This window comes from Hyperolius riggenbachi, chromosome 12, assembly GCF_040937935.1.
Source record: "Hyperolius riggenbachi isolate aHypRig1 chromosome 12, aHypRig1.pri, whole genome shotgun sequence".
NCBI classification, from domain to species: Eukaryota; Metazoa; Chordata; class Amphibia; order Anura; family Hyperoliidae; genus Hyperolius; species Hyperolius riggenbachi.
In genome coordinates, this window is record NC_090657.1 from 219132002 (window position 1) to 219144718 (window position 12717).

The window sequence follows — 12717 nt, forward strand, 5'->3', positions numbered from 1 at the left end:
TTAGTTATGTTAATTAGAATAGATAGGTAATATAATCTCTTACCCACCCTGTTTTAAAAGAACAGGCAAATATTTGTGATTCATGGGGGCTGCCATCTTTGTCATGGGGGGGAGCCATCTTTTTGGTTGAAAGGAGGTGACAGGGAGCAGGAGACACAGTTCCAACTGTCCTGTGTCTTGATAACCCCTCCCAGCTGAATGTCAAATTCAAAATGTAAAAAAAAAAAAAAAATAGCACCAAAACAGCAGAACGAGAACATCATCAGAAATCCCATCATGCTTTGCACAGCATCAGGGGAAAAAAGCCCGGGCAGTTTTCTTCTGTGCAGCTAAAAATGAGGCTTGTATAAGAGAAACAAAGTTCTGATGCTGTGAAACAGTTAAAGAAACACCAAGCCTTTTCAGTGCTGCTGAGTCGATTTTTAGTCCGGAGGTTCACTTTAACACTCCTACAGGCTGGGATAGCGATATTGTGCAGCGTGGGCATCCGCAGTCTGAGCTATACCAACACCACATGGTCCATGGTATTGGGGGGGGGGGCTCTGAAAGAGGGGTGGCCAAACCTCCCCCTTGAGGCCTACCCACCTCCAGTGCCCAGAAGGAGGTGGGGCGTTCATGGCGGCATCTGGGAGTCCCCTTTAAGAAGGGGACACCGAGATACCTGCCCCATCCCTTACCCATTCCCACAAAGAGTTAAAACTAAATAAAACCGCAACCACAAGTCCTTTTAATGTTTTTTGGTAAAGGTAACCATAAATGCCCCGATGACCGACAGACAGCATGGTACACGTCAATCGCATTCTGAGCCCTGGACTTGCTATACTCAGTGTAGCAAGCCACAGAGAAATAACACCCTGAACTCTGCTGCAGAATGTCATTTTGATGACTTTAAAAAAATATTTTTTCTTTGAAGTATTAAAAATCTATTTTTTCCCACACTGCATGGTCTTTTTGTAAAGTTTTGCCTGTTGTGCCCACTTTTCTCTTTTACATGCCCTTCTGGTGATTCTAGCACGTACGGGGACTTTTCTATTAAAGCGGAACTGAGGCAGCCGACCTGTGCCCGCGCCGTTCCTGAACGATCCTCCGTTTTCCCGCTGCAGGCCGCTTTTCTTCACACAGTGGAAGCACACTTTGCCCTGGCCTCATGTATCCTTGTACGCGTTCCTGTAGCCAGGAGCTTCCTGCACAGCAGGCGCAGTACCAGACAATCTCTACTGCGCCTGCGCAGTATGCACCCAGCGACGGGAGCTTGAGCGCGAACGGCCAGGTCGCAGTAGCCATTGATTGGGTTAACAAAAGTGATCTGCGGTGGGGGAACAGAGGATTGTTCGGGACCGGCAAGGACACAGGTCAGCTGCAGGGGGCTGACAGAAGCCCGCGTAAAAACAGAAAAGAGACGGCACACCACTGGCTGCAAAACTATTGCTGTATTGAGTGGACAAGAACACTACATGTTACGGATAAAAATATCCTTCATCAGGTGTCAACCTGGTGAAGGATCAGGTGACACCTGACGAAGAATATTTTTATCCGTAACATGTAGTGTTCTTGTCCACTCAACACAGCAATAGTTTTGCAGCCAGTGGTGTGCCGTCTCTTTTCTGTTTTTACGTGAGTTTGCAAGCTGTGTGAGCAATCCAGCTGAGACTTGGCACCGGCAACGTTCCAGGCTTGTCAGGCCTGTGATGCTGTTCACCCAGCTATCCCCATTGCACATGGCTGACAGAAGCCCCAGGTACGTGAATTTTTTTTTTTTTAGATACTAGAGAAACTGTAACCAAGGATTAAACTTCATCCCAATCAGTAGCTGATCCCCCTTTCCCATTAGATATCTTTATCTTTTCTCAATCGGATCATCAGGGGATCTGTACGGCTGATATTGTGGTGAAACCCCTCCCACAGTGTAATGTCATGACCATGGTGCTGACATCACACTGTGGGAGCCTTGTTGCGTGGGGGGAAATAACAGCTGTTTCCAAGTGCTAAAAAAGCAAGCAGCAGCTACTTCCACTGACATCACCTGCCAGCAGTAAAAATGTCACCATGTGATAAATGTCAGAATGTAAATAAGGGAGAGGAAAGATTTTACAATGGGCAAACACTGACTAAATCATTTATACATAATGAACAAAAGTGCTTAATTTTTTACAATAATTATGTTATTTTCACTGGAGCGTTTACTTTAAAGGGAACCTGTACTGAGTAAAATTATTTAAAAAAAAAAACATGATGCAGCCGAAATGATTATTACATTCTTACCTCGCCGTCAGTTCCTCTCAGAAGCGCACCATTTTCTTCTTACAGTGATCCCTTCCAGTTCTGACAATATTTTGTCAGAACTGAAATATAGCAGTTGCTGTCAGTTACAACTGAATGTGCAAGGTAATGTCCATGTTTCCCTATGGCTCAGGTGGGTGATATTACAGTTTAACAGTGTGCTGACCAGGAATCTGTTATGGGGTAATGGCCAATTCCATTGATCACAGTGGACAAACAGAATGCGAGAGAGGAGAAAGAGATTGAGTAGTAGACTACACAGGAGGTAAGTATGACCTGTGTATGGTTATTTTGATTTTTAATTTTCAGTTCAAGTTCTCTTTAAGTTCTGCTTTAACTGCCAAAGTCGGCATCCATTGACTTCAATGTTAAGCGTGAATGCAAATTTTTACAGCAAAAATTTGTAGTAAAAACAAATATTGAATGGTCGTTATTTGCCGAGAACCGTTCGGGCAATGTGCTCGGCCACCCCTACCGGTGACCTTTCTCTCTGTGTTGGGACACTGCTCATCCTTGTGGTGCACCCTGGAGATTTACAGCAGGAGAGACAACGAGCTGCTAGTTATTCTAGCTTGCACACAAATCTAATACAAATTGTATGCAGCCTGGCATTGAGCGCATGAGGGAGCGCATTGGATTAGCCCTTTTTGCAAGCTTTATACTATTTGCATTATATTTGCATGGAAGCTAGAATGCTTTGCATCTTGCTAAACAGTTTGTGCCTCTTTTTATTTTATTTTAAAAAAAATGTTAAATTGTGTTAAATGGATGATAACAAAACTGTATGTGGCTCTTCGGCCCAGACTCAAGCCATCTGTACCTGTGCAGTAGAGCAGAACCAATCAAGCTCGACTATTTCCGCAAGAGCAGAAATTAGCTACTGCGCGAAGTGTGCACAGTTTTGGGTACCCAGCGGTGGAAGCTGTAGTGCGCATGCGCAATTTTCCAGGAGGAGGATGAGGGAAGCCTCATTAGTATTCAGAGGGTTCCCACTCCTGAGGTAAGTACTCCCCTGAGGAAGTACACTTTAATTGATTCCTTCTTCAGGCTGTGTCCTCTGCGCCCCCCACTTCATTTCCCACCCTTTCCACCACTATGTGCTCAGTTTGCAGGCATCAACTATTAGTCGTGACCTTCGATTTGGAAGGAATGGCCCCTGCGCATGCACCGTAGCGTCCCTTCACTGCTGCAGACGGCTCTGCTCCTGCCTGGGGTACTCTCACAGCAGAGCATGTGAAGCCACGCCCCCAAACCATCAAAGACCACTACTGCGCATACACGGGTCCCATTCATTCCAGATCAAAGGTCATGAATAATATCAGAAGGACACAGCCTGAGAAAGGAGACTATTCATTACAAAAGTAGGTACTGCATTTTACTTCGTTTTTTTTTTTTTTTGTTTCAGATGTCCTTTAAGGCCTTGTTCACACGGGCGTCTGCCCCACGTTTACCATCGGCGTTAAATGCTTCCACTCAAGTGATTGGGAGCATTTGTACCAGGCTTTTACCTGCGTTTGCGTGAATGCAGCGGTCAGATCCCGATTTTTCCCTGGCATTCGTGGCGACCCGGATGCTACTTGTAGTGTCCTGGGACGGTTAACCGCCACGGCTAATTTCCCCCTGTAAAGACGAAAACGCCAACCGGAACTGAAAGCCGGCCAGAAGCCCGTGTGAACCAACTCTTAGGCTGCTTACACACAGGGACGTTACAGGCGCACGTTAGTGTGCCTGTAACGCTCCCCCAACGCACAGCAATGTAACACAAGTGGGCTGTTCACACAGCCCACGTTGCGTTACATGTAACGCTGCACGTTCTCCCGAAAGTGCAGCATGCTACGGCGTTAGAGCGGCTTAAGCCGCGTTAGACTGTCTGCACATGCGCAGTCATGTTGGGGAGGAGCGGAGAGTGGCCAGGCACATGGCTAATTAATATTCACTGCACGTTGTGACGTGCAGTGTTTACTTCCTGGAGCGGCCGCTCTGTGCGGTGATTGGCCGGCGGGACCACGTGATGCTGCATGTGCACAAGAGTACGCATCACGGCATCACGGACGCCAGAGTGAGCTGCACAACGTGGCTCACTCTGACGTCCACATAGAAGAGACACCAGGCCTTGCGTTAGGTGCACATTATGCGACCTTCACATGGCACCTAACGCAACGTCTTAGTGTGCAAGTAGCCTTAAGGCTGGGGCACACCGAGCAGGTTTTTTAACATTTTTGCAGCTGCTTGCGGCTGCGGATACGCTTGGTCAATGTATCTCAATGGGGTGGTTCACACCAGAGCGGGAGGCGTTTTGCTGAAGCAGGCATAACTCCCATATATACAGTACTTATAATGGGGCTTGGCTGGGACCTGGACACACAGTTTACTGTATACATACATGAAGACAGACCGGGCACCAATCCCTTTTACGTTCTTTAATATAGCATCTTGCCAAAAGACATTGCAGTGGTACATTCACATCAATTCACATTGGACGGATCAAACCTGCATGGATGAGTGTCCGGGGAGTGCGGGATGCTGGTGACCAGGGGATAGTGGACGGCACTACAGCCGTTTCGCGCCCAGCTGGCGCTTGCTCACGTGCTTGCGTCCTTTGTGATGGCGGCGCCGCGCGGCTTTCCAGATGAGACCTGTAAGCCACGCCTCCGGCGTACGCCATTGGTGTGGAGTGGTGATGTCAGAGAGGTGAGGGGTGGAGGGGCGGAGACTCGCCATAGCGGCGAGAAGCTAGAGTGTACGTTTAAACGAGCCAGCAAAGTTGCTGGCACAGCGTTAAAGGGGCAGTGTGCATTAGAAACAAATACTGTACATGTAAAAAAACATGACTTTTTTAAAAGTGATAATGACATAGCAAACTGGGTTAAGACATTAAACATAGTTGTGCAAAATTAAGTGTCAAACCATCGTGCCAAGTAAGTTAAAGTGCATAAATAAGTGCACCCTACGCGGAAACACACCTATATTCACGTGGCTGTAGCACAGTACATACTGTATCTTCTACATATCTAGAACTGCGTTACATATTATAGACATGTATATTGCATACGTTGAATCCTCCATTTTTATTGATGACCCCACTTTTATTCCCCTAAAAACCTTCTCTAAAAAAGACTAGTGAAGGGACTGCTTCTTCAAGAAGACGAATTAAAAGGTGTATTCTCCTTGTTCCTAAATGAATGGCACCAAACGTATCTACAAACACAGGAGGCCAGAATAATACCAATCAGCTGGATTATGCCCAGACATAACTGGTGTTCCAGTTTAGTTAGGGACATGCCAACACCAGTTGGAAGCATGGGGACCCCAAAGGAGTGAGCAGGAGTACCCGAGGAAAGGGGGGTCAAGAGAGCACCACCCGAGTAGGGGGAGCCAGGAGCCAAGTCCAAAGATAGGGACCCAAAGAAGAGATTGTTATGCACATAGAAAAGGAAGAGGAGAAAGCACCACGTGGGGGGTCCCGAGGAGGAGCGAGGCGGGCGGGCGGCACCCCAAGTCGCGGCATGTCATCCATGCCTGGTGGCAATAACCAAACAAGGGGCGCCCCCCAAAAAAAGGGGAAGCGTCCCTCGCGGCCATCATAGGAGGAGGAGGGGGAAAAGGAAACCGGGAGCAGGCGCACTTCCAGCTACCACAGCTGAAGATAATGCATCTAGTCACTAACCATTAGCTTTTCTCTACGAGTATAACTCAGTAGTGCCCTATAGGAACATAGGGCTTATTCATTCTCCCTTTTTTTCCCACTGTCCCCCTCCTCCCCCAATTGCCACCCCACATTGTTGGTCGACTATTCTCGGCCAACAGGTGTGTATTACACCCGTGGGTAATCCAGTGGGGAGACGCCCGCCAGCCCACTCCATCCGTCTGGGCCCAAAGCGGGGAAACGAAGCACCATAGATGAACCAATACATATAAGTTGCAAGAAGCAGGGTAAGTGCCCAAAAGCGTCTAGATATTATTCTGAACTTTATTGCAAAGAAGATTTTTTTGGTACCTCTAAACTGGGGAACCAAGGGGTCATGGGTCGAGGAAGCAGGACAACTCCAGTCTGTCATTTAGACCTAGTGGTCCCATCGCCTCCGTGCGTAAAATGACCCTCGACTCTCGTCTGGTCAATTCTTGATCTCGGTTGCCCCCTCTCCGGGACGGAACTACATGCAGAAGGCCGGCAAACTTTAGGCATTCTGCTCTGCCCTCATGGGTCTCCCTGACATGTTTAATTAGTCGGGGACAGCCCTTTCCTGATTTTATGAATTTGAGGTGCTCCCCCACCCTTTCCTTCAGGGGTCTGGTGGTTTTGCCCACATAGAAAAACTGGCATGGGCAGAATATTACGTAAGTGACAAAACTTGTCTGGCATGTAATGAATGCTCTGACTTCCCATTGGATCCCACCCAAACGGTAATTTGTGCCCTCCCACATATTTTGACAGTATTTGCAGTTACCACATCTGTGGTTACCCCTGGGGCGTCTTATAGTTAGCCAATTCTGAGGTAGAGGTGAACGAAACTCACTCCTAGTTAGGGTATCCCCCAACGTTGGAGCTCTCCTGAAGGCTACCCTGGCTGGATCAGGGAACACCTTCTGCAAGGTTGGATCTCTGGTTACTATTGCCCAGTTCTTTTTAATGGTTTGGGTTAGTTTTTTTGACATGGGGGTATAATCAAATGTGAAAGTGGGGGTCTAGAAAGGAGGGAGGTTCTATCCCTACTTCTGGCCCTATCTTGTGCCTCCTGGAGGGAATGTTTGTCGTACTTTCTAGCTTGCAAACGTGCTGTTAATTCCTGCGCTTGCTCCTCGAATGTACCCAGATTAGAATTATTCCGCCTGAGGCGTAGGTACTGGCCGTATGGCAGGGAGGTTTTGACCTGCTCTGGATGAAAACTATTCCTGTGCAACAAAGAATTGACAGCCGTGGCCTTCCTGAACCCTTCACAAACCAACCTTGCTCCATCAGGCCTGATCTTCAGGTCCAAAAAATTGATGGATTTGTTGCTTATCTCAGAGGTAAAGCGCATGTTTACTTGGTTGTCATTGAGAAGGTCCATGAACGCCCTAAACTCATCCATTCCGCCCCGCCACACGACCAGCACATCGTCCACATAACGGGCCCATGTCTCAATATTGTGTCTAAACAGGTTCTTTGAACTCCTCACGTAGTCCTCCTCCCAGGCTCCCAGGAATAGGCCTGCATAGGTACATGCCACAGAGGTCCCCATGGCCGTCCCGGAGGTCTGGTGGTACCACCTTCCATCAAAAAGGAACGCATTGTGCGTCAAGATGAATCTTAGACATTCGCACAGGAAGTCTTTATATCCTTCATCTTTGTTCGTTCTGTCTAAAAACCTGCGGACCGCCCTGATTCCATCCTCGTGGGGTATTCTGCTGTAGAGACTCTCTACATCAATCGTGACCAGCTTATACCCTGGCCTCCACGTCACACTTTCGACGAGGTTAATCGTATCCAGTGTGTCGGCCAGATAGGCCGGTACCCCAGCAAGTAGCGGGCGTAACAGGTGGTCTAAAAACCGGGACAAACGTTCTGTTAGTGAGCCACACCCCGAGACGATTGGTCTTCCCGGGGGTTGTTTTGCGGACTTGTGTAACTTAGGAAGGTGGTACCACACAGGATAGCGGGGGGACACGGGGAGTAGATCAACTGCCAACCTCTGTGACACGTACCCTTTTTCCACTCCTCGTCTGAGTAAGGTGCGCAGGGTGGACTGATACTTAATCGTGGGGTTACTACTCAACCTGGTATAGTACTCTGGGTTACTTAATTGCCTATGGGCTTCCCTGGTGTAGACCTCGGTGGACATGATTACCACATTCCCCTCTTTGTCCGCCTGTTTTATCACCAGGTCGCGGTGTTGCTTGAACCATCTGATGGCTGCCCTATCACCCTTGCTCAAATTGTCTGAGGCTCCTACATAGCAGAGAGCCTTCATTTCGGCCGCGACCTGGTGAAGAAACTGATCAATAGGTGAACCAGGGGGAATGGGTATAGAGCGTGTGGACTTGCAGGCTCTAAAGTTCCCGGGGTCCCCAAGTGATAGATCACACATGGGCCTCACTCCATCCTCTATATCAAGGGCACCTCCCTCCTCCAATAGCTCCTCCAATATCCGGAGTGCCTCTATCTCGGTGGCATCCCAGTCCACCTCGGGACTGAACCCCAAAGTGGACATGGGGCCTATCTCCGATGTCGGGCCTCCATCACCTTGTCCTTGGAGCTCATTTGAACCCTCCCCATGATGGTAGAGTTGTTTTATCGTCATTTTTCTTGTGGTCTTGTATAGGTCAATGAAAAAGTCCACATAATCAAACCCCTGTGTCGGTGAGAAGCCCAGACCCTTTTGGAGTAGGGTGATGCAAAACTGGGGAATGGTGACGTCAGTCAAGTTGACCACCTGGAGTTCATCCCCCACAGGCGGCCGATACACCTCAGTTATTCCCTCTATTCTTTGGTTCTCCTCCTCTTGGTTTTGTTGCTAGAGGTGTACCGAACGGTTCGCAGGCGAACATTGGGGGTTCGCGTTCGCCTGCGCCAGGCGAACTTTTCCGGAAGTTCGATTCGCCCCATAATGCACTATGAGGGTCAACTTTGACCCTCTGCATCACAGTCAGCAGGCACATTGTAGCCATTCAGGCTACAGTAAGCCCTGGAGCCCCACCCCCCCTTATATAAGGCAGCCTCCGGCGGCCATTACAGTCACTCGTGTGCCTGCTAGAGAGAGGAAAGGGACAGCTGCTGCAGACTTTTTCTCTTAGGGACAGATTAGTTAGGTTCTAGGCTGCTTTGCTTGTTCCTGACTGATTAATATTGCTTTTAAAGCACCCAGCAACAGCTCTTTTCAGAGCTCAACCTGTACATTTTTTTTTTTTTGACACTTTTGTTGCATGCACAGCCTTGCTAATTGATAGTGTGTGTGCCACTGCCAGCAGCCCAGCACATTCAGTGACTGACTGCCTGTGTGTGTGACAGGGAGCTGCACATTGTACTACCCAGTACTGCATATACCCCAGTACCTGTTGTGTTTACTTAACCCACCTCATCACTGCATATACCTAGCTTTGTGTTGAGTGAACCCAGCTCACTGCATCTAACTACCCAGTACCTGTTGTGTTTACTTAACCCACCTCATCACTGCATATACCTAGCGTTGTGTTGAGTGAACCCAGCTCACTGCATCTAAGTCTAACTACCTGTTGTGTTGAGTGAGAACCCACCTCACTGCATCTTAAGTACCTTTACTGTATACTGTTCAGTGAACCCAGCTCACTGCATCTAACTACCCAGTACCTGTTGTGTTTACTTAACCCACATCATCACTGCATATACCTAGCGTGGTGTTGAGTGAACCCAGCTCACTGCATCTAACTACCTGTTGTGTTGAGTGTGAACCCACCTGGCCACCTCACTGCATCTAACTACCTGTTGTGTTGAGTGAGAACCCACCTCACTGCATCTTAAGTACCTTTACTGTTGAGTGAACCTAGCTCACTGCATCTAACTACCTGTTGTGTTGAGTGTGAACCCACCTGGCCACCTCACTGCATCTAACTATCTGTTGTGTTGAGTGAGAACCCACCTCACTGCATCTTAAGTACCTTTACTGTTGAGTGAACCCAGCTCACTGCATCTAACTACCCAGTACCTGTTGTGTTTACTTAACCCACCTCATCACTGCATATACCTAGCCTTGTGTTGAGTGAACCCACCTCACTGCATCTTAAAGAGGAGCTGTTAGGTATAAGGTCTCAGAGAAAATAAACACATATATCAGTAGCTAAAGATTGGCTGTACTTACATTACATATGCATTTCACTGTCCACGTTTGGATTTCACAGAATTTGTATATAGTATATGCAGAGAATGATGCTCCTGACAGCCCATGGGAGGTTCCATGTTTGTGAAGCCAAATGTGTCATCATGTCCTGCCTGCTTCTGATCACAGAACAGCTCATACAGAATAACACAGTGTGCAGTGAATATTAATGAGCCATGTGGCTAGGAACAATAGCGGACTCCTGCAGAGTAATCTTCCCGGAGATTTATCTGTGCTGTGAGTTTAGAAGCTGCTGAAACTTGATCCCGTCTTCTCCTTAGCAGCCGAGGGGAGGGCCCCAGAATGCTTTGCAGTATGGAATGCGGCTTGCGTCCTGCTTAGGAGCTTAGCTTTGGTGATAAGAACACATTAAATGTAAGAGAGATTTTTATCTTTAGTAATGTCTTTTGGCTTCTGTCTAAACTGTTTAACACAGGAGAATAGAGGTTTAAATTAGCTTCTGCAGCCTGACAGTTACTCTTTAAGTACCTTTACTGTTGAGTGAACCCAGCTCACTGCATCTAACTACCCAGTACCTGTTGTGTTTACTTAACCCACCTCATCACTGCATATGATGCAGACTTGCCCTCCATAACGGATTCCCGTTAAAGGATTTAAAGTTAATTCATTTCAAATACACAGCAGGGCCTCGAAAGTCCGCCTCCTGTATTGTTATTTTTGATCACTACCTCGGGGCAGGCGTGCATGCCTACCTGCTGCCCTCCTTGGATGTGTAGTGGTAGCCGTTTCTCAGGCTCCACACCGGATTCCATCTCTCATTTCCCGGCCATTACCCGGGGTCACAAATGGCAGACTTGCCCGCCTCCATATGATTCTCGTGAAAGGAATGTGGTGTCATCTTTGCCCGCCATAACTGGTTCTCGTTAAAGGATTTAAAGTACATTCATTTCAAATACACAGCAGGGCCTCGAAAGTCCTCCTCCTGTATTGTTATTTTTGGTCACTACCTCGGGGCGGGCGGGCGTGCATGCCTGCCCGCTGCCCTCCTTGGATGTGTAGTGGTAGCCGTTGCTCAGGCTCCACACCGGATTCAAACCTCTCATTCCCCGGCCATTACCCGGGGTCACAATGGCAGACTTGCCCGCCTCCACAGGATTCTCATTGTAGCGGTACTGAACAAGTACACAGCAAGTAGAAAATGTAAATTAAAAACAAAACGTAAGCTTTTTAACAATGCCATGGAAAGTTGAGAAGGAAGTCACACATTACCTGACATCACTGAGTGAGGAAGAGCAATCACGCCATGTTGCGCAGTAGTCCAGCATGGCCGTCACTACACAAACAGCTGTTTGCGGTGCGTTACACAGTGAGTTTGGTGTGTCAGTGTGAAGCAGTACTCTAATTACACTCCCTGTTTGATGTATACACATGCAAGATGTTGTAAAGCACTTTATGCCTCCAATTTAGCATTCAATGTGATTTCTGCCCTTAAAACGCTGCTTTGCGTCACATCCAGATTTTTCACCGGGACTTTTGTCATGTATCCCACTCCGCCATGCCCCCCTCCAGGTGTTAGACCCCTTGAAACATCTTTTCCATCACTTTTGTGGCCAGCATAATTTTTTCTATTTTTCAAAGTTCGCCTCACCATTGAAGTCTATTGCGGTTCGCGAATTTTTCCGCGAACCGAACCTTCTGCGGAAGTTCGTGAACCCGGTTCGCGAACCGAAAATCGGAGGTTCGCGACATCTCTATTTGTTGCTTCCTTGCTGGTTCTTGGCAGTTATCGGGGAGTTTACTGTACCCAAGATTGAGGCTGCATTGCCTCAGAAATGCTGCAGGACCCGCGCTTGCACAAAAAATGACATCATCCCATTCAATTAATTCATTTTTATTTTTTTTAGAAGCTTTTTATACAGTAGTTAACCAGCAGCTGTGTTAGTTGCTGTGCTAATGAGTGAATTGGGAGAACATTTCACCCATCATTATGGGCAAGAATCAAAGCTTGGATCTCACCTCTCCAGACTTCTAAAGCTCTACTTTGTGTGCTTAGCCTTTCCAGGAAGACGTTGTTGTCACACGTTGGATGTTTTGCCTTTTTAGACTTAACTTCAGGAGTCTCCAGCCAAGAGCTAATGCCTTGTCATAAGCCCTCCCTGCTTTTTACCATCACCACCCAAGACCTTGCAATAAACATGCGTGACTGCGTCTGTCGCCTTTCCTGCATCACTGCCTCTGCCAAAAGCAACAGGGCCTGCGGAGTGTGTGGCATCTCCCATGTGCCCTATCCCTGCCAGGGGCTCCATGCTATGCAGTGCACACTGCTCTGCCAGACCCCCCCAAGGACTCGCACGCACAAGCCAATAGTCACTCCTGATCAACTAAAGCCTTGTACACACTTTCAATTATGATTGGCCGATTACAGACCAATTTTTCCACATCCATGTAGAATGAGGATATACCTACACAATCTGCTCATAGTATTCAATGTCTGTTGACCCTCATGTTACATGGAGGTGGTAAAATTGGTCAGTGATTGGCCAATCATAATTGAAAGTATGTACCAGGCTTTAGGTTGCCCATACATTAGCCAAACTTGCGTCCCAATGGAACTTTTGATCTGATAATTTTTTTCGAATCTGTG